The 27,258-nt window shown below is 42.2% G+C and overlaps 1 long non-coding RNA gene across 1 annotated transcript; it reads right to left on the bottom strand.

Moving 5' to 3' along the window:
- Window positions 1-13,647: 13,647 nt before the first annotated feature.
- On the bottom strand, window positions 13,648-23,369 carry LOC117363438. Its single transcript, XR_004540055.1, has 3 exons — window positions 23,305-23,369; window positions 15,263-15,360; window positions 13,648-13,902 (listed from the first exon to the last, which is right to left on the bottom strand). It is a non-coding gene; the product is annotated as an uncharacterized LOC117363438 (long non-coding RNA).
- Between the last annotated feature and the right edge of the window lie 3,889 nt (window positions 23,370-27,258).

The raw sequence follows: 27,258 nt of genomic DNA, 5'->3' as shown, positions 1-27,258 counted from the left end.
TGTCAGGATGTCTATGTGGCCAGCCCATTACTATTCTGGCCCCACCCATGTCCAAATGGTTAGGTTTAGGACATTTTCAACCTGGATGTTTTTCTGATCGAAAATGGGTATAAGTTAGACATTCTGGTGGACTAGACGTCTCGGTAGCCATGACATCTAAGCAAACAGTTTTCAAAAAAATTAGATTTGGACGTCCAGCAGTTTGCCATTTGAAAATGGCTATTTTTGTACCTCCAACATTTCAACTAGAAATGTCCAAGTTGGACGTAGACGGGGTTTTCTGGTGTTTTTTTTAAATGCCCCTCCAACATGTCTAAAAATTTTTCCATGTCCTAAATATTTAAGAACTCAATCCTAGTAAATTTTTAGAGAGACCAATTTAGGAGCCTAATTCTCAAAATAAGGAGAATAAACCCTTTATCATCCTGTTGGTACTTTTTCTATTGTATGGAACAAGTAAAAAAAACTTTGAGTGGTACCATAGTCCAGGTGTCTCGAGTCTGATTATAGTACTCAGTGGATATCTATGTAGCATCACTTGAGGGGAGGAGGGGTCCAACAGAGTATTAGGTTTCTTGATGGCAAACCTGGTGTTAAAAAACCCCCAACAATAACAACTGTGTTTTGCATGGCTATGGCAACATGGCTAGGGCCAACATCTGTGATATGTTTTATTTAATGCTTTGGGTCTTCACTTTATAGCTGGTGTATGTTTAAGGCACAGAATAACACACATAGGGGCAGTCATAATTTTAGAGAATGTATTTTAGAGTTTTAGCACTGACATTTTACCTCTTTTTTAAACTAACACTATAATTAAGCTTTAAAAATAAAGATCCCTATGCAATAAAGAAAATTATTGATTTCTTCCAAGTGTTTGTGGCCTGCAGCCTGGAACTTAGTTTACAGAATGAGGCTCTAATCTGTACAACACTAGCACTTTCCTGTCTATACTATATACAAATTAGCCAAGATAAATTAAACTCAGGCTTCTTTCCTAAATTAGAGTATGAAACTGATAACTTTTATTGTCAAGAGTTGTGTGGGAATCTTTCACTTCTATTTCAGTGTTTTCATTTTTTCGCTGTTGTTTTGTTTTACTGATGAGTAAAACCAAGCATTGAAAACATAAGCTTGAGCTGAGACCATACAGCTGTGCTTCATCAGCAGACCTGATTAATGAGAACAAAAGGCCAAACCGCATCAGATTTTGGTCCCCACTGCCAGAAAGGGCAGTACTTGTGGGCTTAGTGTGGGGCTTTCTGAATTCACTGGTTGAGGACTATTTTTAGATTGTAAAAAATATACAGTATGGGGCTCATAATCAAAAGAGAAAAATGTCCCAAAACCGGCCTAAGTCGGCACTTGGACGATCATCAGTCAAAAACGTCCAAGTGCCGATAATAAAACCGGGTTTTGGACGTATTTAAAAATGACCTAGGCCTTCACAGTGCCTCTGAACGACCATAGCTAAAAGGAGGAGTGTTGAGGGTGGGATTTGGGCGGGATGTGGGCAGGCTTAGACTTAGTCGTACTGCGTGTATAACCAAAAGTTATACAGCACAGCATAGACGGAACTTGGATGTTGTTACTTAGACCATTTAAAACGTGGTCTAAGTCACAAAAACCCACCTAAAGTCACCAGATAAGCACTGCAGACACAAACTACAGATCCTCACACATTACCCCAGTGATCACCGGCCCCCCCACCACCACCATAAAAATATTAATCACAACTTGAAAATTGTGCCTCCAGAATATCATCACCTGGTAGCCTGGCATAGGAAAGCCTAGTCGTGCTGCACAGAGGCGTCTTATGTCATCTTGGGGGTGGGTTAGGGACCCATGCAGAGCAGGACCCATGCCCATAAGCCCCTGTAATCACTGCATTGATATTGAAACATGTGCACTCCCCTATACACCCTCAAAACCCTTTTGTGCTGGCATATAAGTGGCTCCTGCAGCCTTAAGGGCTATTGGGGTGGTAGATAAGTGGGTCTAAGGGAATCTAGAGGTGGTTTGGGGCTCACCATGACCTATAAGGGAGCTGTAGTGAGATGATGACATGGCACCCTTTTTGTGAAGTTCAGAGCAGTGCCCTGTAAGGTACCCCACTATTTAGATGCCATGTCTGGTTGTTCAGTCCATCACTTTGCAGACCTCTCCCATGTCCAACAGGGCTTGTTCTAGGCGTTTTGGACGAAAAGTTGGATGAAAATCTTAAATAATAAAATGCTAGCCCGCGCATGCGCAGTAGCGAACCGTGTTCCCTGATCCCTTTTCTGTAGTGGTGTGGCCGCACGACTGCGCATGCGCGCTTAGTACGTCACTGCCAGAAGACGAACCGTCACAGAGCGAGTGAACGCCGAGTCCTGTGGCACATCCGGATTGTGAGCAGTCCTGCCTTCGGTCCTGTCCCTGTTAAACCGGCTGGCAATAACAAAGTCAGATGCCATGGGTTCTTCCCTTTTGCCAAATTACTAAAGGCTCTGCCGGTCTCGATCTTGAGGGCCGGGATCGAGACCGGCAGAGCCTATAGCGATTTAGCAAGAGGGAAAGCCCCCCGTGATGTCTGGCTTCGTTATTGCCAGCCGGTTTAGTGGGACCGAGACAGGACCAAAGGCAGGGCTGCTCACAATCCAGAGGCACCGCTGGCTCATCACTCCCCCCAACTTCCAGCGGCCGCCAAACAATGCCTTCCTCCCTGCCATGATCCTCAAGGCCTGAACTGGCATGGACGGTTTGAGAATGAGGGAGAGAACAACGCAGCCAGATGGGCCGCGGGAAGGGAAAGGGGGGGGGGGGAGGAGGGTTTCGAGGGAGCCGGCTGGCCGCATAAATTATTTTCATTTCAAATCTGCCGCCGCCGCGGCTCCTCTCTCATCTTCCGACATAATATAAGTGCAGCTCATGAGAGGAGCCGCGGCGGCGGCTTTGAAAACGGCTCCCTTAGTTCTTCGCTGCATTTTTTTTTTTAACTTTAAAACTGCCGCCATGGCTCCTCTCACGATCCCGGCCTGTGTCAGAGAAGGCTTCCGACGCAGGCCGGATCGTGAGAGGAGCTGCGTAGGCATCTTTAAACTTTAAAAAAAAAATCCAGCAAAGAACTAAGGGAGCCGTTTTATCTCCATGCTGCTACGAAGGAACAGGTGAGGGGGAGGGAAATGCTGATGCTGATGCACAGGGAGCAGGCAGGCATGGCAGGCAAGCAGGGGGAGAGGGAAAGGGGCTGCTTTGAGGGTAGGGGTGTGCTGGGGGCACACAGCAGTCATGGGCAGGGGATCACAGAACAGGCAGGCATGGCTCAACAAGGGGAGAGGGAAAGGGGGCTGCTTTGGGGAGAGGGGTTTGCTGGGCCAGACAGCAATCATAGGGGGGAAACAGAAGGGGGCCACGGAGCAGGCAGGCATGGCACAAAAGGGGGCAGGGGCATTGGGAAACGGGGCTGCTTTGGGGGGAAGGGTGTTCTGGGGGTACACACCAATCATGCCGGGGAAGAGAAGGGGGCCACAGAAAGATAGGCAGGCATGGTGCAATGGAGAAATACATGCAGGCAGGGCGCAAGACAGAGACACAGACAGACAGACAGCATCCAAGCACAGAGAGAGAAAGGAAAAAAAAAAGTCATCTACTCTAGCACCCGTTGCACAGGGGGAGAACGAAAGAGATGCTGATGGACAGGGGGTTGAAGAAAAGGAACGGAGGACTAATGTTGGACAGGGGGAGAAGGAAAGAGGTGCTGCTGGACAGGGGGGAGGTAAAACAAAGGGAGAACGGCTGCTGCTGCATAAGGAGAGCAGTGAAGGGGTGGTGGTGGACAAAAGGAAGGGAAAATGGACAGGGGGAGCAGGCAAGGGGTGGTGATGGACAGCCAAGGAAAAAGAAAGGCAGAAAGAAAAAAAGCGGCTAAGGAGAGAGAGAGAAAGAATTAAAGACAGACACACACACATATGTTCTAGCACCCATTAATGTAACGGGCTTAAAGACTAGTGTGGTATAAAGATGGACAATTTAGCAGCTTGGATCATCAGATTGGCAGGACGTATACTTAGATGATTTTCAAAACGAAAATGTCAGCTGATTTTTACTTCGGACGACTTGCGACTTTGATGAAAACGGACTTAGATGTTCCTTTTGATTATGCCCCTCCATATATTTATAAAGGTTGAAATCATGGTGAATTTCAGCTAAAAGAGTGAGATTTTAATGCTTTCCCATTCCTAATTCTGGCATTTAGGAAGGCAGTACACTGAAGAGCATAATTAAGTGGGTGACAGTTTCCTGTGAGTGTGTCATCCTTTTAAAGAAGGTGGGTGGAGAGATCTGTGGCAATTAAAGAGTCCATCTAGTAAAATGTGCTAATGGTTTTTGACATTTCTGTAAGCATAAATGACTGACTCAATAGGGTTTTTTGGGGATAATTTATAAATACCTGAATTTAACAATTTTACTTTTGCACATAAAGTGCTTTAAATTATTGAAAGTTAATGTTTTAGTTCATTTATTTTAAATATAAACATATAAACCATCACCTAAAATTTAAAAAATATCTAGAACTCATCCCTGTAGTTAATAATGAGGTTGAAGTATCGTAAAAATACAAAATTCTCAGGAACCAGACCTCTTATAACTTAGATGTTATTTCAAGTCCTCATTCTGAATGCATATGATGTAATCATCTACTTCAAAACCTCCTTCCTTCCCTAAATATTTATTAAATTTATTAATTTATTGAGCAAAATAAGTAATATAACTAACTAAATCTAATAAGAGGTACAATTTTCCTATTCAAAACTATGTGCTTGATGCAAAAGCAACAAGAACAACTATCCACTTAATACAAAACCATCAAGAGCAACAACACTTATCTTGATGGCTTCTCAGCCATGGCCAACGTTGGGAGACCATAAACTGCCCGACGCTTATAGACGCTTTCACTAGATTTGAAGCGTTTCAGCTAATGAAGCCTTCCTCGGGGGAGACTTGCTGTTGTGCCACTTGCTTACTCGCTCATACTCAGGTATTTATAAATTATCCAAAAAAAACCCTATTGAGACACTCTTAAAAAATGCCATTAGCAGGTGCAGTTTAATTTTTGTGCAAGAAAATGCTTTTAATGCACAAATTGGTTTGCAAGAGTTTTAAAGCAAAAGTTAGGTTAATAAGGTAATTTATAAGCAGAAAGGGTAGTGATATTTTGTAAAAATGGGTTGTCTCATCAGTAAAATTCTCCAGGTTCTTCAGCTTGACTTTGACAAGATAATTTGTTTATCTCTGTGTAAGACTTTGAGATAGGGATTAAATTAAATAGGCAAAACTTAGCATGTTCCCATGCTGTTGCATGCACTAGTGGCTTATGAACATTCTGAGCACGCTAACACTGGAGCTAGTTCTGCGCTAATTGCCTCTAGCACCATTGTTAGGGTCTGAGCATCGGTCTGTGTGAGCTCCTAGGGCTTCTGGAAACCTTAGTAGCCAGGTAGCTAGAGCATGAAACACAAAATAATTAGCCACCTGCACTCAATTAAGCCAGTTGAAAAGCTGGAAAGAGATTGTGGATGGGAAAACAGGTTGGGCCAGAGAAACTAGTCTGCAAGTAGCAAGAACTTGGGAGAGACATCTAGGGAATGCTCATAGCTAGAAGTGAGACTATAAAGCAAAGGTATGAATCAAAGGGCTTTTCTAATTGGAGTTTAAAGAACTAAAAAGTTTCCAGGATTCTGCTATGTTGCCACAGGACAATGGGATGATGTGTGAAAAGTACTGACCTGGTATTCATTAAATCACTGTAAACATATCATGGTATAGAGTATTGCCAGAAAGATATGAAATAGCTGATCAGAGAGAATTATCTTATTATCTCCCAATTAAACTAATGTGGTAAGAGGGCTGAGTAAAGGCTAATGTGGTTTAAAGCTATACAGGGTCTGGCAATGGCATAGCCACATGTGGGCCCACCAGCTTTGGGCACAGACCCACCCAGCAGCAGTGCACCCTTGTTAGAGTCAGCATTAAGAGGGATCCAAAGTCCAAACTAGACCCCACAACTATGAAAGGCCTCCATGGTCTGGCATCTCCTCTTGTTCCCCTCGGTCTACAAGTGTCTCTATGGCAGTGATTCACTCTTACTACCTACAGCTAGGGTTACCAGATTTTACAACAGTAAAATCCAAATTTGATTGGGTGACCAGAGAGCTGGATCGAGGACATATGCTAGATGTAATTTACTTGGATTTCAGCAAAGCCTTTGATACAGTTCCTCATAGGAGGCTGTTGAACAAACTTGAAGGGCTGAAGTTAGGACCCAAAGTGGTGAACTGGGTCAAAAACTGGCTGTCGGACAGACGCCAGAGGGTGGTGGTTAATGGAAGTCGCTCGAAGGAAGGAAAGGTGACTAGTGGAGTCCCTCAGGGTTCGGTGCTGGGGCCAATCCTGTTCAATATGTATGTAAGTGACATTACTAAAGGGTTAGAAGGAAAAGTGTGCCTTTTTGCAGATGATACCAAGATTTGTAACAGAGTAGACACCGAAGAGGGAGTGGAAAATATGAAAAAGGATCTGCAAAAGTTAGAGGAATGGTCTAATGCCTGGCAACTAAAATTCAATGCAAAGAAATGCAGAGTAATGCATTTGGGGATTAATAATAGGAAGGAACCGTATATGCTGGGAGGAGAGAAGCTGATATGCACGGACGGGGAGAGGGACCTTGGGGTGATAGTGTCCGAAGATCTAAAGGCGAAAAAACAGTGTGACAAGGCAGTGGCTGCTGCCAGAAGGATTCTGGGCTGTATAAAGAGAGGCGTAGTCAGTAGAAGGAAGAAGGTGTTGATGCCCCTGTACAGGTCATTGGTGAGGCCCCACTTGGAGTATTGTGTTCAGTTTTGGAGACCGTATCTGGCGAAAGACGTAAGAAGACTTGAGGCGGTCCAGAGGAGGGCGACGAAAATGATACGAGGCTTGCGCCAGAAGACGTATGAGGAGAGACTGGAAGCCCTGAATATGTATACCCTAGAGGAAAGGAGAGACAGGGGAGATATGATTCAGACGTTCAAATACTTAAAGGGTATTAACGTAGAACAAAATCTTTTCCAGAGAAAGGAAAATGGTAAAACCAGAGGACATAATTTGAAGTTGAGGGGTGGTAGATTCAGGGGCAATGTTAGGAAATTCTACTTTACGGAGAGGGTGGTGGATGCCTGGAATGCGCTCCCAAGAGAGGTAGTGGAGAGTAAAACTGTGACTGAGTTCAAAGAAGCGTGGGATGAACACAGAAGATTTAGAATCAGAAAATAATATTAAAGATTGAACTAGGCCAGTTACTGGGCATACTTGTACGGTCTGCGTCTATGTATGGCCGTTTGGAGGAGGATGGGCAGGGGAGGGCTTCAATGGCTGGGAGGGTGTAGATGGGCTGGAGTAAGTCTTAACAGAGATTTCGGCAGTTGGAACCCAAGCACAGTACCGGGTAAAGCTTTGGATTCTCGCCCAGAAATAGCTAAGAAGAAAAAAAAAAAAAAATTTAAATTGAATCAGGTTGGGCAGACTGGATGGACCATTCGGGTCTTTATCTGCCGTCATCTACTATGTTACTATGTGTGTCCCTGCCCTCAATCCCACCCAGTTCTACCCAGCCCTGCCCATGTCCCATGCTGCCCCCCAGCCCCACCCCCAAACCTCTTCTCAAGCTCGGAGCTGCATTTAGAGGACCTCAGAGCAAGAGCGGGTATGATGCAATGACATCACATGCATGCACACATGTGTGTGACATCAGTTGCATCTGCACATGTGCAGATGCCCTCCAGATGTGGCCCCGAGCTCAAAACTTTTCAAAACCCATATAAAGTGCCAGGTTTTGAAAAGCCATCCAGATGCCTAGACAGTCCTCTAAAAAGAGGACATGTCCGGGTAAATCTAGACATCTGGTAAACCTACCTACAGCTGACCCCAAAGCCTTCCTTATACCACATTCTGTCAGGTGGGCATGATGCAGAAGAGCCAAGGTTTTGGATTTAGCCCAAAAGCAGGGGAAGTGACTCATTGCCACTGTCAGTGACCCCAAGGAAGAAAGACACTTGTTAAGGTAGACAAGGGAAAGGAAGGGGAAAGAAAGACCATGATAGGAGGAGGAAGAGAGAGAGATAAATGCTAAACAATGGGAAAGAGAGATTGATAAGGGAGCAATGCTGAATCTGGGAGCAAAGGGGAGGGAGATAGAGGGAGATGATGGACAATGGGTGTGAAGGAGGAAATATAGAGGGAGAAATGTTGGACCCATGGTTCAAAGAAGGAAAAGACAGATGGTGGGCAATAGGAGAGAGGGAAGAAAGAGGGATAGATTTTGGATATGGGGTAGAGGGGGAGGGAAGAAAGAGAGAGTGATGAACCCATGAGTATAAGGGAGAGAGGGAGGGATGCTGGACAATGAGGGGATAACAGAAGGAGAAATGTTAGACCACAGAGTGGGGAGGGGAGGGCAGAGAGAAAACACAATAAGATGCTGGGAGTAGAGTGGAAGGACCCAGGAGAAATCAGACTACAAGGATGGGGGAGGGTAGAGAGTGGGAGCAGAAGCTAGGCCACAAAGATTGAGGGAGGGAAACACAGTGATTGATAGAACTATGTAAGAGAGGCCAAAGGGGTCATGGTGAGTGGAGGTTAGTGAGTTCAGAGGGTAGATATGTGATAATGAGGAGTAGATGAAAAATGGAAGGAAAAAGGAAGCTATGGAAGGAGTGAGATGGGAAATGGATGAGCTGGGAGATAAGCGAAGGAGATGATAGGTTGATGGGTAGGTGAAAAGTAAAAAAAGGGGAGGGTGTAATTTGGACAGAGAGGCAAAAAGGGAGGCAAGCTAAAAGAGAAAGATAAATATGTCAGACAGGTCTAATGAGGGAATAGATAGAGGAGAAAAGACAAATGAACAGAAGTAGTAGTAGCAGTAGCAGCATATTTGTTTGGAAAGCAGGAGACCAGCTCTCCCTTCCTTCTGGGCATTTGCATAGAGCTGTGCACATGCACCAGGTATAGGCAGAAAAATAACTTTCTATTCCTCAACACTAACAGTGCACATATCATTTGCACGTTATTAGTGTTGAGCATTAGGAAGTAATTTCTCAGAACGGTTCTTGAGATGTTTTCCAGCATTGTTCTCATATAGTGCCGACCAATTCGCGATTCTAATCTATTCTCCGATTCACTTTTGGTGAATCGATTCAAATCGGTTTACTATTAAAGAAAATCGGACTTACTGATTCGTTGGCCCCGTGCTACCGCTGCTTTTGCCTGGCCAGGGAGGAGAAGAGAGAGCCTTGCTTCCCCGATCTGCACCAGAGAACAGAAGTAGCTGGAAGCAGAATTTGCAGAAGACAGATAGGAAAACAGAAAAGAGAAACTGGGACCAAAATGATAGAAAAACAAAATATCTAGACATTAAAAGTAGAAGAAAGTATTTTTATTTTTAATTTATTAACTGGAATATATTACCTTTGGGAAATGTGTATTTTTTTTTGGAGGGGGTGAGGGGGGAGGTATCTCCAGTGCTACAGTACCTGCCAAGTTTAATTTCTTGAGGTTCCCAGTTCAATTTTTATTTACACATTTTTCTTTTCTAATTTGTGATCTCGTATTCTGTATTTGGTGAGTGGCTATCAGTAATGGGGAGGGCAGGAAATAATGGGCATTGGAGGACCCCTCCTTAATTTCTTCTCTGGACCCTAGCATATCTATCGCTAACTCTGACCCTTGCCATAGCTGGTGGAGATCTCCAAGCCCCACAAACTGAAAACTTTTTCTGAAAGCAGCCAGAATGTTCTTCTATAAAGCTTTAATATAACAACTGGATGAAATTCAAACAGGAAATGCAATCGGTTTAGAAGTGAAGATTCAGGAAGTTGTTGAACTTGATGTTCCATCGAGAGAACGTGAACTCAGGTCGCAGCGGGGGGGTGCCCGATGGCGGCGGGGGGGGGGGTGCCGGATCACGGAATGGAGGGTGCCGGGGGGCCTTCGGGGGGGGAGCAATGCCGGTTCTCGTAGGGGGGAGCAGCGCTGCTGGCCTCGGGGGGGAGGGGGGAACATATCAAAGCGAGTTTCCATTATTTCCTATGGGGAAACTCGCTTTGATAAACGAGCATTTTGGATTACGAGCATGCTTCTGGAACGGATTATGCTCATAATCCGCTTGAATGGACATAAATACTTTGGTCCACACTTCCTGCCATAACTCATCCACAGCGGATATTTCTAGATCAGTATGACAAGCATAAAGTATATTTTTTAAATCCTCATTGGTTTGTGTATCTCCTCTGAGTCATGTAGAAGCATCAAGAAACATTTCTTTGGCCTAAAGCTTTGGAAAAGTGAGGGAACAATTATACTTTACTCTGGAGTGTTCAAAAACATTGGATCTCTTCTGTTTAATGTATGAAGGATATAAATTGTCAATACAGCTTCCTTTTATTATTTGAGTTGGAAAGGGATTGGGCTTGTATACTACTTTTTGTAGTTATACAACCACACTCAAAGAGGTTTACATACATGTACTTCAAGCATTTTTCCTATCTGACTCTAATGTACCTGGGCAAGTAGAGGATTAAGGGCTAGATGCACTAAAGTCAGTGATCCCCAAAATTAGCGACAATCAGATTTGCCGACCCAATGCAGAAAACGGCTCACCGCGTGGTTTTCTGCAGGATCACTCATTCTCCGATCCAGCCATGCAAATAAGCTCATTAATATTGAAATGCCATGTAAACTAGCAGATCGACTGATGCTCTAACATGGCTTCCCGATGCACAAAAAAAAAGTGATCACTTTTAGCGATCCAAAAAAAGTGACTGGCCAAGCCCTTTTTAAAAATGGGCATAGATGTTACACATACACAATATCTGTCTCAATAAAAAAAATACGAAAAAAGCACCCCCCCCCGAAGACGGCCCTCCCTCCTGCCTGCCCACTCCCTCCTGCCATGCCAAGTGAGAAAAAATTGGAAGGAGGAATGCCCACTCTCTCCTGCCACTGGATGCTCCTCCGAACCCCCCTCTCCCCCCCCCCACACACCTTAGTCAGAAGTAGGAGAGAAGCTCAATAAAAATATGTTTAATAACATTTTTAAATGTAGAGTTTTGGAGCTCAGCTCGTTAATTGACTTTACTTATATGTGCAGTTTAGTAAAATCCAGCACATGCATTTGTGCCTAAAAACACTACTTACCTCTGTGTGTTTTGTTTATTGTTTTTCAAATTTAATATACCGCCCTATTATAGAAAGACAAATCAAAGTGGTTTGGAATTAAAACATAACAGAATATTAAAAGCAAAACGCCATGTATAACTTAATTAAATGGGTACACCCACTGTATATGTAATAATAATACTAATTTTATTTTTATATACCTCGATAGTTCGAGGTGGTTTACAACACGAGGCGCTGGACAATCAGCGAAGTAGTTACAATTCAAAGTCATCGAAGTAGTTACAATACAAAGTCGAAGAAGTTACAATGCAAAGTCATCGGAAATAAGGTACAGGTTGGGAGGAGAGATACACTAGATTCATAGGTTACAATCAGTTAAACAAATTTGTTTTTATTGATTTTCTAAAATTGAGGTATGATGAGGACTGGTTGATGATGTTAGCCAGCCAGTCGTTTCCATTTACGTGCCTGGGAGGCAAGAGTTCTGTCCAGCGACAGTCCTTTAACGATGGAAAGGAGAACAAATGAATTCTGCGTGTGGACCTAATGGAATTGTCCAGATTAAATTGAGAAACTAGATACATAGGGGCCAGGCCAAAAATTGATTTATAGCAAAGGCAAAAAAATTTAAACAAAACTAGTGCTTCGAAGGGCAGCCATTGAAGTTTTTGATAGTAGGGGCTGATGCGTTCCCATTTTCTCAACCCAAAAATCAGTCAAACTGCTGAATTTTGAATGATTCGGAGTCTTTCTTTTTTTTAAGGTACCCAAATAAATGATGTTGCAGTAGTCAAGTGTACTTAGAATGGAAGATTGAACCAATAAGCGGAATGATACTGTGTCGAAATATTTTCTGATGGTTCTGCGTTTCCATAAGATTGAGAAGTATTTCCTAACCAAAAAGTCCTTGTGTACATTTAGAGTAAGGTGTCGGTCCAGGGTCATTCCCAGAATTTTTATGGAATCTTCAATAGGGAAAGCCTGACCATTCACAGAAATTGTTGAGTCTTTAATTTTGTCATTTGGGCTTGATAAGAAAAATTTGGTTTGGTCCGAGTTGAGTTTTAGTTTGAATTCGGTCATCCAAATAAATGACAGGTGATTCTTTGTTTCAGACGACAGGGATGTAAGGGGGATGATTATAGTGATGTCGTCTGCATAGATGTAGAATTTGACTTTTAAGCTTTACAGTAAGTTCCCCAGTGAGGCGAGGTAAATATTAAACAATGTTGGGGAAAGAGGGGAGCCCTGCGGCACTCCGAAAGAGTTTACCCAGCTACTGGATTGTTTATTATCACTGTAGACTTGATATGATTCTTTAGTCAAAAAGCCCTGAAACCATTTTAATACATTACCTGAAAGACCAATTGACATCATATGCCTTTCCTGCAGCCCTCTGCCTATTTTACAAAAGGCTCCACAACCAGCATTTTGTCGAACAGGCAAGAAATTGTGAACATCCCAGCTTGTTGCTCCATTCCCAAGCTAGATGTCCTATGCAACTGTGTCACTTTGTTATTTGTTACACCATATTAATCTGAAAGTTAATCGTGTTGACCATGAGTATCAGATTCTCCTGGCAAAATATTTGCTATCAGTTAGCAAACTGAGCTGCAGCAGGACAGGAGCTCTTCGTCGCCTGTCTTTCACGGATTACCTGAGTTGTTTTTTTTATTTTTAAAAGGTTCTCTATGTATGTGTATCATAACATCCCGTACCCCTGAGGAAGGAGTGTTTTCCGAAACACAGACCGTATCAGGTCCTGTCTCTTCACATATGAAAACCATTATTTGAATTGCTACATTGTATTTTTACCAATAAAAGACTTTGTTGCCTTGTACATCACATCTGCAGTTTCTTCCTTGTTTTCGTAGTGTAGGAGAACATAACTTGCATGACAGTGTGACACCAAGGTCACTTAGATGATTCCCAGTAACAAATGTTAACATGTTTAGAGAGAGTTTTTCTTCTTTTTCTTTTATTTCATAGGAGAAAAGCTTTTTTTTTTTTCTCCAGCCCTTTAAATTACGTCATACACAGTTTAAGTAAATTTGTGGTAATTTTGTATCTGGTCACCTGGATTGTGAAGGCATAAAGGAACATAGGTGTCTTAACATAGGTATTCATACACTCTCACCTTCTTTCCCAATTCCCACAAACAAAACACACCCTGAAGAAAGCCACAGCATGATGGCTGAAACTTCCGTTCTACCTACCCAGACGCAGCGAGACCCAGACAATAGCAATCATCATGATGCCAACCTAAGAGAGCAAACACAACCAATTTAAGAGGTAGAAACCAGTTGCAACTTTATTTAACAATTAAACATAACAATTCCATATCTTCATGTATAATAATCAACTTCTTCTAGCATAAAACTTGTTTTATATTATTATTATACCAGAGAAGATCTTAAACATATAACATCATATATCAAATCCACCCCCCCTCCCGATTTACATTTTGTAATATAGAAACTGGATCAATCACCACTAGCAGTGCCTCTTATAAACTTTCATGCTTACATCAGACTATTTGCACTTTCATTGTTATCGATCTCATGCTTCAGTTGAAGTATCTTTTCTATTTTATCTTTTTAAATAACAAAAAGGTTTTCAAAATGTACTCATCTGTTTGCAATGCTGGGTGGGGGACTGCTATCTGGCATGAGTCATGTTTCATCTTGCAGCCATATTAAGGAGCGTCTCCTAAAACATAAAGTTTTAAACAGGCAAATCTTAGAAAATATGGCTGACTTTTCCATTTTCCCAATTAAAGGCCACATGCCAATTTCGCCATTGGTATGTGGCTATTTAAGAAAAGGTACCGCATGAACCCCTACTGACACCTATTTTAGAGTCAGTAAGGACCCATGCACCAGTCCCAAACTAAGGCTCAGATTCTCTAACCAGTACCGATATCGATGGCCACTGATCTCGTGTCAATCAAGCGACTGCGCAATTTGGAGAATTGCGCCTCTAGAAAAGATAGGCACTGGAAATGTAGGCCAGACTTTTCAAGGCCTACATTTCCGGCACCTATTTTGGCCATGAATCACGCCAACATAGGCACTTTATAGCGCCTAAAACCTCGCCGTTAGCCATACCTATAGTGGCATTAGGTGCCAGTAGGCGCCTCTGGAGCCATGATTTTGGCACCACCAGGCGCTTTAAATTTGATATTGATTGCCATTTCGAACTGTGTTTCCCAATTAACAGGCGCCAGGAGGGCACCTATCAGCACCTAAGTTTAGATCCCCGTCTATAGAATTTCCCTCTAACTGCCACGCTCCCTTGGAAAAAATTACAGAAAATATTTTTAGCTGGCAGTGTGCACGGATAGACAGGCAAATTTACGATGGGACAGCAGCTCACATAGTGCAGTAAGTCTAATGTGTGGTAAGTGCGTGCAAGCATTTACTGTGGTTTAGTAAAAGGACCCCTAAATTAGGAAAGTTAGAGAAAATCTGATTGGTTTTAACTTTCTTTGGGATATTTGTATTTCTGTCAGGACAGAATCTGTGATTCATTGTCTCCATAGTCTATTTTTCTAAATTTTACTGGAAAGAATGACCTTTTTTACATAAAATCCTCTCAGAAATCATACTGGTAGAATGTTCTATAAGAAGCAAGAGTTTGATTGTTTGGAAAGCAGCCTGAAAATCAAGGGAAAATCATCAGACAATTACATCAAATACAGGAAAATGACATATAATTCCTCCAAAGTATCTGTTTTGTAAACCTAGCCAGTATGGAAGTGATTAATGTAATTCTCAAATGTTCCAATTATGGCTCATGTTAATGACTTTAAACGCTTGTGTCAGAATGAATTGATTGGCTTAGCCTGCTGAAAACCAAGCGGTCCCATATGCTTCAAATCTACTTTCAAACAGAGAAAAAGCATGCTGAGAAAAACAGAAAGAAGCCCTTCCCCCTTGCATATATCTAGCTTTATTAATTGCAAAATCTACCTAATTTCAAGGATCATTTAGGAGGGATTTGTATCAATGGTGCCCAAAAATCAGCACTGAAAAAGATCAGAACTAAGGGCCGGATTCTCAAAACTTACTGAACTGGTTTCAGTCGGTTTAGTGTGCCAGTATTTTTCCACCTGAATATCAGAATGTTTCATGAGGTCTTTTCCGAGCTTCCAAGCAGCCTCCGACTCTGCCAAGCAAATGCAGTACAACAAGGCCATTACTATTAAAATAGTAGTAAAATGGACTCATTAATATTTAAACGAGCACCCTGGACCTTAGGTTTAGTGAGGATGGGCCGGGAAGGGGCCACCTCATTTCGACAAGGCGGGCCTGCTGGCTGGACAGCAGCAAGACTCGTCTGGCCAGCCAACAATTAAGAGGTTAGTTGGGGGGGGGAGATTACGGTGGTCATCGGGGAGTGTTAGCATGGCGGGGGGGCATTAACATGGGGGGTCAGGAGGGGGGCATCCTCCAGCAGGAGGGGTTGGGCACTCTCCTACTGGCAATCGAGGGTGTCAGGTGGGCGGCATTCCAGCAGGAGGGTTTGGGCACCCTCCTGCCGGTGATTGTGGGTGGGTGGGGGACAGGCGGCTGCAGCCGCTATACCTATCGCATCTACTCTAACCCGATTCCGTAACCGGCATCTGTAACATGAACGCAGGTTACTGAATCGGGGTTAGTGTAGGTCCGATTCTGTATAGGTTGCCTTCCCGGGTGTCCTATACAGAATCCGGGCCTTACTGTACAAATGAAGCTGAATGTGTCCAAAACAAAATTACTCTGGCTTGGTCCAAAATTAAAGCAGCTACCTTTGTCCATTCTATTGCCTTCAAGACCTTCACTGCAGATTGAATTCTCAAGTGTCATTATAGATGTCATTATAGATGGGTGTCTTTATAGATTCAACACTTTCATTTAATGACTGTTTTTTTCAGTCTCCATATGTTGAGAAAAGTGAGATCCTGTTTCCATCAACAACATTTTGCTGTTCTTGTACAATCAATTATTCTTTCGAGGCTGGATTACTGTAATTTGGTCTATTTAAGCTTGACCAAAAAAAGCTTACAAAGACTTCAAATGATCCAGAATACTGCAGCTAGGCTGATCTTTGCAAAAAGTAAATTTGATCATGTCTCTCTGCTTTTGCAAAAACTTCATTGGCTTCCAATAATTTCCAGGATTTATTTTAAATGTGCCTGCTTAACATTTACGATCTTGCATGGCATCTTCCCTCCTTTAACTCCCCCATCTTGGAATTCTGCAAAATCTGATATTGCCAGATCTACTCAGAAATTCAAATTGTCTTTTCCTGCGTCGAAAGACATTATATACATTGGCATATTAGGGAAGTCTCTACTTTCAAAATCACTGAGTTTTGGAATAATTTTCCTGTTCAATGCACAATGTCTTCTTCAGGGGTCCCTATGACGTCCTATGGTAAAGATACGAGGATAAAAATGCCAGCCAGAAATAAACTGTTCCGTAGAAGCTGTGTGCAGGACATGGGCTCAAAAAGCCGAGTGAAAAGCCTGACAGTGTAGTTAGGCATATATATGTGTCATGCCTACTATTAACTTATGCCCAATTATATAAATATTTACATATCTTGCATAAGATTCATTTTCAGAGAGGCATACAAATGAGTGGCGTCTAGGCAGAGTGTGGGTGGGTCTTGCATAATTTATAAATACTATAAACTATGTGTGACTCTCTGGAATCTAGGTGTGAGTATTTAACCAGTACTATGGCTAGCATAAATAAAAAGTCAAGAATTTGATATTCAGTACTGTCTTTATTCCTGGTGGAATTCTACGTTAAAAAAAAAAAAATCCAAATTCTGCGCACAAAATTTGCAAATTCTGCAAGTTTGACATTTAAACAATATTTTCCTAATTATTATTTAATTATTAACTAGAATTTCAGTTCAATTCAGTATTTTCATTAAATTATACTAGAAAAAATAAAGAGCCTTCAAGTTTGTTTGTTTTTTGCTTAGTGACTTTCTTCTAGCAGAAAGTATCAAACAGTGAAAAACCTCTCTCTGCATCTCTGGAGTTGGAGATGGCATTTATACAAATGAAGGCCCGGCTACATTGTGAACCAAACCCCCTCACCCCCCCCCCCCCCCCCCCGATATCTGTTATGGTCAGCATTCTATAAAACAGGTCTACAAAGCCTCAGCCCCACTCAAACCTCTTCTCTTTGGGCCAGGTCTGGAGTGCATCTGCACATGCGCAGATGCGCTCCAGACTCGGCCCCAATCTTAATAGCTGCCAGGTTTTGAAAAGCCATCTGGATGCCCAGATAGTCCTCTGAAAAGAGGATGTCCGGGTACATACGGACGTCTGATAACCCTAAGAATAGCGCATAGAGCTGGGATCTGTGCTCAACTTTTAGACATGAAGATTTACACCAGTGGTCTCAAACTCTCAGCCCAGGGACCACATACGGCCTGCCAGGTACTATTTTGAAGCCCTCAGTATGTTTATCATAATCACAAAAGTAAAATAAAACAATTTCTTGATCATATGTCTCTTTAGTTATAAATTACAATATTATTATTATGACTTAGCCAAAAGGAAAGATTTATAAACTATACGATGAAATCTTCCGCCCAATGTGTGGTGGCGGCCAAAAAAGCAAATAGGATACTAGGAATTATTAAAAAAGGGATGGTTAACAAGACTAAGAATGTTATAATGCCCCTGTATTGCTTAATGGTGCAACCTCATCTGGAGTATTGCATTCAATTCTAGTCTCCTTATATATGGTGGCGCTAGGAAAGGTTCAAAGAAGAGCGACCAAGATGGTAAAGGGGATGGAACTCCTCTCTTATGAGGAAAGACAAAAACGGTTAGGGCTCTTCAGCTTGGAAAAGAGATGGCTGAAGGGAGATATGATTGAAGTCTACAAAATCCTGAGTGGAGCAGAACGGGTACAAGTGGATCAATTTTTCGCTCCGTCAAAAATTACAAAGACTAGGGGATACTCGATGAAGTTACAGGGAAATACTTTTAAAACCAATTGGAGGAAATTTTTTTTCACTCAGAGAGTAGTTAAGCTCTGGAACGCTTTGCCATTGGATGTGGTAAGAGTTGATAGCGTAGCTGGTTTTAAGAAAGGTTTGGACAAGTTTCTGGAGGAAAAGTCCATAGTTTGTTATTGAGAAAGACACAGGGGAAGCCACTGCTTGCCCTGTATTGGTAGCATGGAATATTGCTACACCTTGGGTTTTGGCCAGGTACTGTGAGAACAGGCTACTGGGCTTGATGAACCTTTGGTCTGACCCAGTAATGCTATTCTTATGTTCTTATGTTTTTTACCTCATGCACAATTGTCATTTCTTTAATAAGACATTAACTATTTTTTCTGAGGCCCTCCAAATACGTACAAATCCAAAATGTGGCCCTGCAAAGGGTTTGAGTTTGAGACCACTGATTTACACTGACTGAACCCTGATGTAAATCCTCTTGCCTATATTTAGATACAGATCCTCCAAGATCTGTAATAGTGAATGCCCCTGACCATCCCATGTCCAGATACCCTTTTCAGCTGCATACTCAAGGATTTACACACACATTTTTGTAGAATGGTGCTTAGTAGGATGTGTGCATAAATCCAAATTGTTACCAATGATTGATTGTTAGTGTCCTACCCAGTCATTGGTGCTAACAGGCTCATTACCTAAATTGCATGTGCAAATTATGTTATGTTTATTAAAATTTGATATATCGCCAAATCTTAACAAAGTTCTCAGTGGTTTACAGCAATAAAATTGCAAAATAAATAAATAAAAATGAACGCGATAAAAAATTGGATAGCACACAGAGAAAGAAAAAAGGAGACTGCAGGTAATACAAAATACGGCCATTAAACTAATATATAACGCTAAAAAGTACGACCACGTTTCTCCACTTTTAAAAGACGCCCACTGGCTGCCAATCAGCCATAGGATTACCTTTAAAATTTTATTACTTATCTTTAAAACACTAGCATCCAATGAACCACTTTTTATTTCCCGATCTCTAATCCCATACAACTCTCAACGTTCTCTTCGATCATCCGGCCAAAACATGCTTTCAGTACCCTCTTTGAAAACTATAGGTACATGGAGATCAGATATGTTCACAGTTATGGGACCACAATGGTGGAACGCCCTCCCTCAATACATTCGATCTGAAAATAACATTGTAACCTTTAAAAAACTTTAAAAATCTTATTTATCGATGCTTTTAATAACTAAAACTTTTACAAGCTTCTAAGATGCTTTGAACTGTGCTTTGGATTTTAGCCCCTTACCTTTTGGTCTTTACCTTTTTTCTACCAAATTTAAGATTGTAAACTTTAATCCTTCCCTACCCCCTCATGTCTGTATTTTATGTAATTATATTGTTAATTGATAGTTTCGTTGTATTACTTTCTATATGGATTTTGTACATCGCCTAGCAATTTTAATAGGCGATTCATCAAATGAATAAATAAACTTGAAACTTGAACTTGAAGAAATGACTGCTGCATTCTCAATAGATACGATCCAGTTTTAAGCAGCACTTAGAGAAGTCCCCTGATATTGCTATTCTGCATTATTCCTTCATAAAACTACCTGCATACAGGGCAATATTGAAATAGATTTTTTTTTCAGGCAAGCATGGGCTCCTGGGGGGGATAATGGGATTTTATATACTGTCTGTGGAACAATCAAAGCAGTTGTACTTGAAGCAAAAGGGGGTTAAGTGGATTTCCCAGAGTTGCAAGGAGCTGCAGTGGGAGCTGAATCCAGTTTCCCAGATCTTCAACCCATTGTACTAACCACTAAGACCTAGATTCACTAAAACTTACCTATCTGGGTGTGGTTGAGTCTTGCCAGGCAACCGATTCACTACAGAGTCCACATGCAAATGAAGTGATCGGACGTATGCCCCTTAGCGACGCCATGTATTGCTGCAGAGCGATCCAGACACATGCGCAGACCATCCACTTTGCCCATAGATGTGATCAGCGCAAGCACTTGCTCTCCACACAAGCTTGAGATCAAAACAAAAGGGCAAGGGGTGGTTGCACTAGCTGGCCACATGAGTGGACTTCAGGAATCATTTCAATAGAACAGAACACGCTTTGCAATCAGATTGGAACAACACAGAACAGAACACGCCGTAGTGCAGCCCCACTTTAAACCCGTGGGTAAAAACCGCAGGTTAAAACCATGGGCTTGCAGAGAGGCAGGGCAGCAGAGAGCAGGGAGATTTAAGGGATTTCAACAGTGTGGCAGAGAGCAGGACAGTCCGCAAGGACGTGAGCAACTGGTCCTCAGCAGTCGCTTAATTTTGGATCGGCAAATCCAACCGGTGTTCCATCTTCTGTTTAGTGAATCACTGCCTTCCTACTTATGCATGCCATTTCCCCTCGTTTGCATGTGCTGATAGGATTAGGTATGGATCGGATTGGGCAGAAGGTTAGTGAATCAGGTCAGGGTAGGAGAAGGCTCACAAACTGGTCGGGAGACGATCATGAGCTTAGTGAATCTAGCCCTAAGTTACTCCTCTGTTCCACTAGGCTTATCTGCAGAAAACCCCACACTGAAGACTGCTTCTCCTTTCGGAAAAAAGGGGTAAAGTTGGGAACATGCACTAGGCAAGCACAACAGTGTGAATATGCAAATTAGGTACACGCCTAGGAGCCAAATAAGAACATAAGAATTGCCGCTGCTGGGTCAGACCAATGGTCCATCGTGCCCAGCAGTCCGCTCCCGCGGTAGCCCTTAGGTCAAGGACCTGAGCCCTAACTGGGTCTAGCCTTACCTGCATATGTTCTGGTCTAACAGGAACTTGTCTAACTTTGACTTGAATCCCTGAAGTGTGTTTTCCCCTATGACAGCCTCCGGAAGAGCGTTCCAGTTTTCCACCACTCTCTGGGTGAAAAAGAACTTCCTTCCATTTGTACGGAATCTATCCCGTTTTAACTTTAGAGAGTACCCTTTCGTTCTCCCTACCTTGGAGAGAGTGAACAACCTGTCTTTACCTACTAAGTCTATTCCCTTCATTATCTTGAATGTTTCAATCATGTCCCCTCTCAGTCTCCTCTTTTCAAGGGAGAAGAGGCCCAGTTTCTCTAATCTCTTGCTGTATGACAACTCTTCCAGCCCCTTAACCATTTTAGTCTCTCTTCTATGGACCCTTTCGAGTTGTACTTAAGAGAGCGTTATTAGATGTTCTAATTCAGCTGTTGCCATGGCAGATTCTTGCCCCAGTAAATCAGCTGAGAGAGAAAATTGAGAGCAGAACAAAACCAGCGCCACCTTGTGGTTTGTCCTCAATAGGCAGAAGAAGTCGGCATTAAGTACTTCTTACCTGCCGTTTCCTCTGGGAGTTTTTCTCTCCTGTTGGAACCATATGGAGCTGTGAGATCTGTTGGCCCTGGATGCTTCTGACTGCAAAGAAAAGATGGCAGAGGAGAAGGAGAAAGCAACAGGAAGAAGAGCTGCTTGCACACTCCTGCTGGCCAATGACATACAAGCAGGGAATGAAGATGGTATGCTAGGGAGTCAGATGATATGGAGGGCGATGTGATTTTGTTGGGGCATAGGAGCTTTAAAAATTGATGTTATGGTGAGGGTTCACAAGTTCAATTATCGTGAGCTGGTTGGTTTTCAGAATATTCCTAATGAGTTTGCATGATATAGATTTACATGACAATTGTATGCAAATCTATCTTATGCATAGTAATTAAGGATGTTCTCAAAATCCAACTAGTTTGCAGCACTTCAAGATTGAAGTTGTGGATCCCTGGTCTAGGGCCCCCTGAAGGATTAATATTTCCCTGTATGTGGGTTAAAAATCCCTTCAGCAATGAATCCTGCTGTATCAGGCCAAGGATAATGAGCTAGATTCACTAAGCCCACCGATCGTGTTTGCGATCGTGTACCAACCCAATTTTTCCCCGACCCGATTCACTAACCTCGTGGCTGATCAACCTCCAATCTGATCCGCGCATAAAAAATGAGGGGAAACAGCATGCAAAAGTAGGAAGGCTGCGATTCACTAAACAAAATAAGGAATACCGACTGGGCTGGCCAATCAAAAAAGAAGCAACTGCTGGGGACTAGTCGTTCACGTCCTTTCTGACTGTCCTGCTCTCTGCTGCCCTGCCTCTCTACCACCCTTCGAGCATGTGGTTTTAACCCACGGGTTTAAAGCAGGATTGGAACAGAACAGAACAAGCCATATTGCAGACCCGCTTTAAACCCGCGGGTTAAAACCACGGGCTCGCGAGTAAAAGCCCACTTCACTGATTCCAACAGTGTACGAATACATTTTGGGCAGGTAGTAGCCCCTGGTGGCCGGAAGCTGATTCTGTCATCCTACAGTCTTGCCGTAGCGGATGTGCTCCTGGAAGAGACCGCTTGGCAGAATGGAGCTAAGATGCACTAGCAGTGTGGCCAAGAAGGCCCCGGCCAGGAACAGCTAGAACCCGGCCACCATGGACAACATGTTGGCAAGCAGCAAAGGGCCACATGACACCCCTGTAGGGAGAAAGGGCAACTGCTTTTCAGAAAGAGGCTCTGTCCCTTTACTGAGAAACCGGTTCTGAGCTCTCTCCCCACATGTGCTTTGGCAGTTTTTTTGTGTGTGCTACAGTTCAGTTTAGTGGATGAGGGGATGCCTGTTAAGTTTCTGGCTTTTCTTTTCGTTTTTGCTGTTAACCCCCTTCCCCCTTTGTTTTGGCCTCGCTTGTGCGGTCTGCGCATGCGTCGGGATCGCTCTTCAGCGATCCGTGTAGTCGGTGTGGGGCGTGCCTCTGATCGCGTCAATTTGCATGAAGACTCGTCATGAATCGTTCGCCCGGATCGGAAAGGTAAGAGGGGGGTTTAGTGAATCTAGGCCGATGTCCTTTATTCCTGGTCCTGAAAAGCAAGTATGTGTCTGTGAACAGTGTGTGAGTGAAGCTTTGTGATGTGTTTGCCAGGTTAGATAAAATTTCCATGTAACACCTTGTATCAGATTGCAGTAACTAAAAGCTAAGTGCAAAAGCTTCTTTTCAGACCTCTCGGTGTGGTGCACTCATTCTTGACTTCCAAACAAAGAAGATCTGCTAATGTCCTTAGCAAAGAAAGGAGCAGTATTAGATTACCAACCTGTACCAAAGATTCCTGCTTTGCCATTGATTTCAAGATTCGGGAGTGTCTGTAGCCAGCGTGGAAACAGCAGCAGTTCACCTAGAATGGAATTGTTTCAGCCCACTTTGAAAGAACAAATCAGGTTTTGTTATTGCCTTAGACACACTGAAAAGGACAACAAAAGGTTAGAAATTATAATGTTCACTTTTGTGTTTGTGAACAAATAGAAATTCCTACAGTTACCCAATTTCTCTCGTCAGAAAAAAGGAAAGGCTTAAATTGTCTAAGTTAAAGTGACAGTTTTACAAGTAATTTATTTAAGTATTTTAGTGGATGCTAAAAGGAGAAAGTTTAGCTTTCTGTCTTGCTGATTAATGCATTGTTCTCTTTGCACTCTTTTCAACTTGCGTTCTAATAGATGTGAAAACCTTAAATAGATTTCATGCTGCTTAGTTCAAACTGAAAATTATAATGCATCAGGATATGTATTGGATCCTTTCTGAGCTCATGGAACATCTCCCTGATTGGCTTTACTTGGAATGGCAACTCCTGTCTCCATTGCGTTTGTGTCACATTTTAAGTATCAAGTTACCTAGGATTTATAAGGACAATAGAATTTTAGTTTCCACGTGGCAAACATTAAAATTTATTGATAACACCTATTCCGATTCATCAGCCCATGTGTCAGTCCTTATGGCTGAACTCCAAGATTAAAATTAGCAAGTTTAAGATCATCTGGAAGTATTGGATGTGTTATCAAATGGGAGAGTGCTTTAATTTTCACAACTGCAACAATCATTTGGCATTGCAAAGTCTCAAATATATAAGTGGTTGCAGTTGAAGCAGGCCATTCAGAAGGGGTTTCCTGACTGGCGAAATCTAAAAAATCAATATAGTTTGCCAGTCCTTTGGTTCCAGGCAGATTTCCTAGAGCATCAGGCCGCCAAGTGGTACAAATTAATGGAATATTTGAATAAGAAACCTAAAACTAGTCTAAAATACATTTGGAGCATTGAGACAAAGCAGCAAATTTCTGCTACTAAATGGCCACGGATTTGGACTTGAGGTAGACTTGGGTTTTTCTGTTGTATAGAATTTTCTGGACCCCTGTTTGGTTGAAAAAGTTAGATAGTTCTAATTCAAATAGATGCTGACACTGTGCAGAATATAAACTGGGAAAAATATATATTCATTTATTTATTTTTAGCATTTATATATCACTTATACCCCCTCTTTTACTAACGCAGAATGCAGGTTTTAGCACCGGTAGCGGCGGTAACTGCTCCAACGCTCATAGGAATTCTATGAGCGTCGGAGCCGTTACCACAACTGCCGGCACTAAAACCCACGCTATGAGTTAGTAAAAGAGGGAGAGATAGTCTAAGTGGTTTATATTCAGGTACTCAAGCATTTTTCCCTGTCCGTCCTGGTGAGCACACTCTACTGTAATACATGCTAGGACTTTGCAGAGATTTTAAAGTAAAATAATATTTCACATTTGGTATACTGCAATTACTGCACTAAACAGATCTAAGTAGTTTACAATCTAAAAAGAGTTCAACGGAAAGCGAGAAAAAAACACCAGTGTGTCGATAGGAAAGTAGAATATCAGCTGTTCAGTACACAGAGTGGAAAGCAGGGACTGTCTCTTGGATATTTGATATACAGCGCTGTGTACATCTGACAACACTCTAGAAATGATAAATAGTAGCAGTAGTAGAAGAATATCTGTCGTTCAGTATACAAAGGGGTCCTTTCATTAAGGCGTGCTAACTGATTTAGCGCACGCTAAATGCTAAGGCATCCATGATATTCTATGGGCGCCTAAATCGGTTTGCGCACCTTAATAAAAGGACCCCGAAATGAGGTAAGAGACAGGAAGTTGTGAATATGACTCTGTGCGAGTGGCCTGCTTGCACTGGAAAACCGCATTCACACTGTTCTGACTAAAAATAGTACATACTTTTGAAAATTCCAATATATGTAATTTACTTCTAACTCCCTACTCTAATCTTTCTTCCAGAAATGCTTCCTTCAGTGCACATACGGGTATATCCAGAACGGAACTACATGCCATATTCCATGGGTAAAATATCATTTTACCTGCAGGGATGTTTTTGAAAATAATCTTAATTTGCGGGCTGCTTTTACGAAGCCGCGTTAGCGGCTTTATCGCACGCACCTTTTTAGCGCTAACCCCCACGCTAGCCAAAAGACTACCGCCGGCTCAAGAGGAGGCGGTAGCGGCTAGTGCGGCCGGCAAATTAGCATGCGCTATTACGCACATTATACCATTAACGCAGCTTCGTAAAAGGAGCCCTAAGTCTGAGGTAGGGTGGAGCACCCAGGCAGTGACACGTAGGCTGAGTTTTAGGACTGGATTCTGGGTGAAAGTTCCAGCGCAGAAAGGTAGATTTAGGAGTCGTTGGTGTAAAGATAGTACTGAAAGCCTGAATTATAGCTTTTACTCATCTCATAGAATCAGATCTCCAGCTTGACTGTGCCTCTGAGCTTCTTGATGTGTCTGCGGCTGAGCGGGAACAGTGTATGCGACAGTATGTTTCACAAAGCCTAATTTCCAATTAGGTGGAATTCCGGCTTCTAAAAATACTAATTAAGAAATCTTCTAGAATTCCCATCTTTTAGGAATTTGCTTTGCTTTGCCTCTTTTGCCCTCTGATGTACTCTGCAGAGCTATTCTACACAGTTCCCTTTTCAGTGGTTTGTCTGCGAATTTAATCAAGCCAATATTCAGCAAAATATGTCTAAAAAAAGAACAGCTTACAGGATGATGTAGGAATGCAGGTAACCAGTTTATTTCAAGAAATTACTCTCTTTTCTTGGTGCCCAGAATCACACATTATTATCTCAGCATAAACCTCAGGGAGATGATGTCAGAAATGCTTGCAGGCATACCACTGTGGAACACTAAGCCTTACCTCATTAAGCATTGCAATTTGTATAGATGTAAGGCAAGTGATCTGAGAGTCTGTGAAAACAAAGTGATTTACTCATCAGTTATGGACTTAGCTGCATTCCCCTCTTCCCTGCCCCCTCCCAATTCATCCATTGCCCAACTCAACTTTCTTTCTGTAGGAGTGATGGGAGAGAATCATTTATTACACCTTGAGATATACCCCTCTAGGCAGTATAACGCAATATAGTGGGTTATTGGGTTGGCACATACAGCATGAGATGGTTGCTGGAAGCTTCTCAGTTTAACAGATAGCTCAGGGCTGATGCGATAGAGGTCCTCAAAATTCTGAGTGGTGTAGAACAGGTAAAAGTGAATCAATGTTGTACTCTTTCAAAAAGTACAAAGACTAGAGGACACGCAATAAAGTTACATGGTAATATTTTTAAAACAAATAGGAGGAAGTATTTTTTTTTTTACTCAGTGAATAGTTAAACTCTGGAAACTCATTACCAGAGGACGTGGTTACAGTGGTTAGCATATGTGGTTTTAAAAACTGTTTGGACTAGTTCCTGAAAGAAAAGTCCATAGTCTGCTATTGAGATAGACATGAGGGAAGCCAGTGTTTGTCCTGGGATTAGTAGCATGGAATCTCTGTACTACGAGTATTTGCCTAGTACTTGTTTTTTTTTTCCATATCTTTATTCATTTTAAAAGCCAACATCAAGTGCAACATATTATCAAACAATGTACAAATAAACAGCACTTAATTCCATCAACTGATATAATGATATAATAAAAACATATCCCTCCCCACCCACCCTTTCATAAAGCAAAAAGACAATCAAGAATAATACAAATGATCAAACAAACAAAATTGCAATCAAATAATAAATTAAAGGCATATCCCCTCTCCCCTCCCACCCACCCATCCTGGATGTATATAATCAAAGGGCTAAAACCAATAATCAATCTTTACAAAATTTTGTCAATGGGCCCCAAACCTCCTTGAATTTCTTATAATGTTTCAATTGTATTGTACTCAAATTTATAAGTTT

Source organism: Geotrypetes seraphini, chromosome 7 (assembly GCF_902459505.1).
Source record: "Geotrypetes seraphini chromosome 7, aGeoSer1.1, whole genome shotgun sequence".
NCBI classification, from domain to species: domain Eukaryota; kingdom Metazoa; phylum Chordata; class Amphibia; order Gymnophiona; family Dermophiidae; genus Geotrypetes; species Geotrypetes seraphini.
This window is presented reverse-complemented; position numbering and strand designations above follow the sequence as displayed.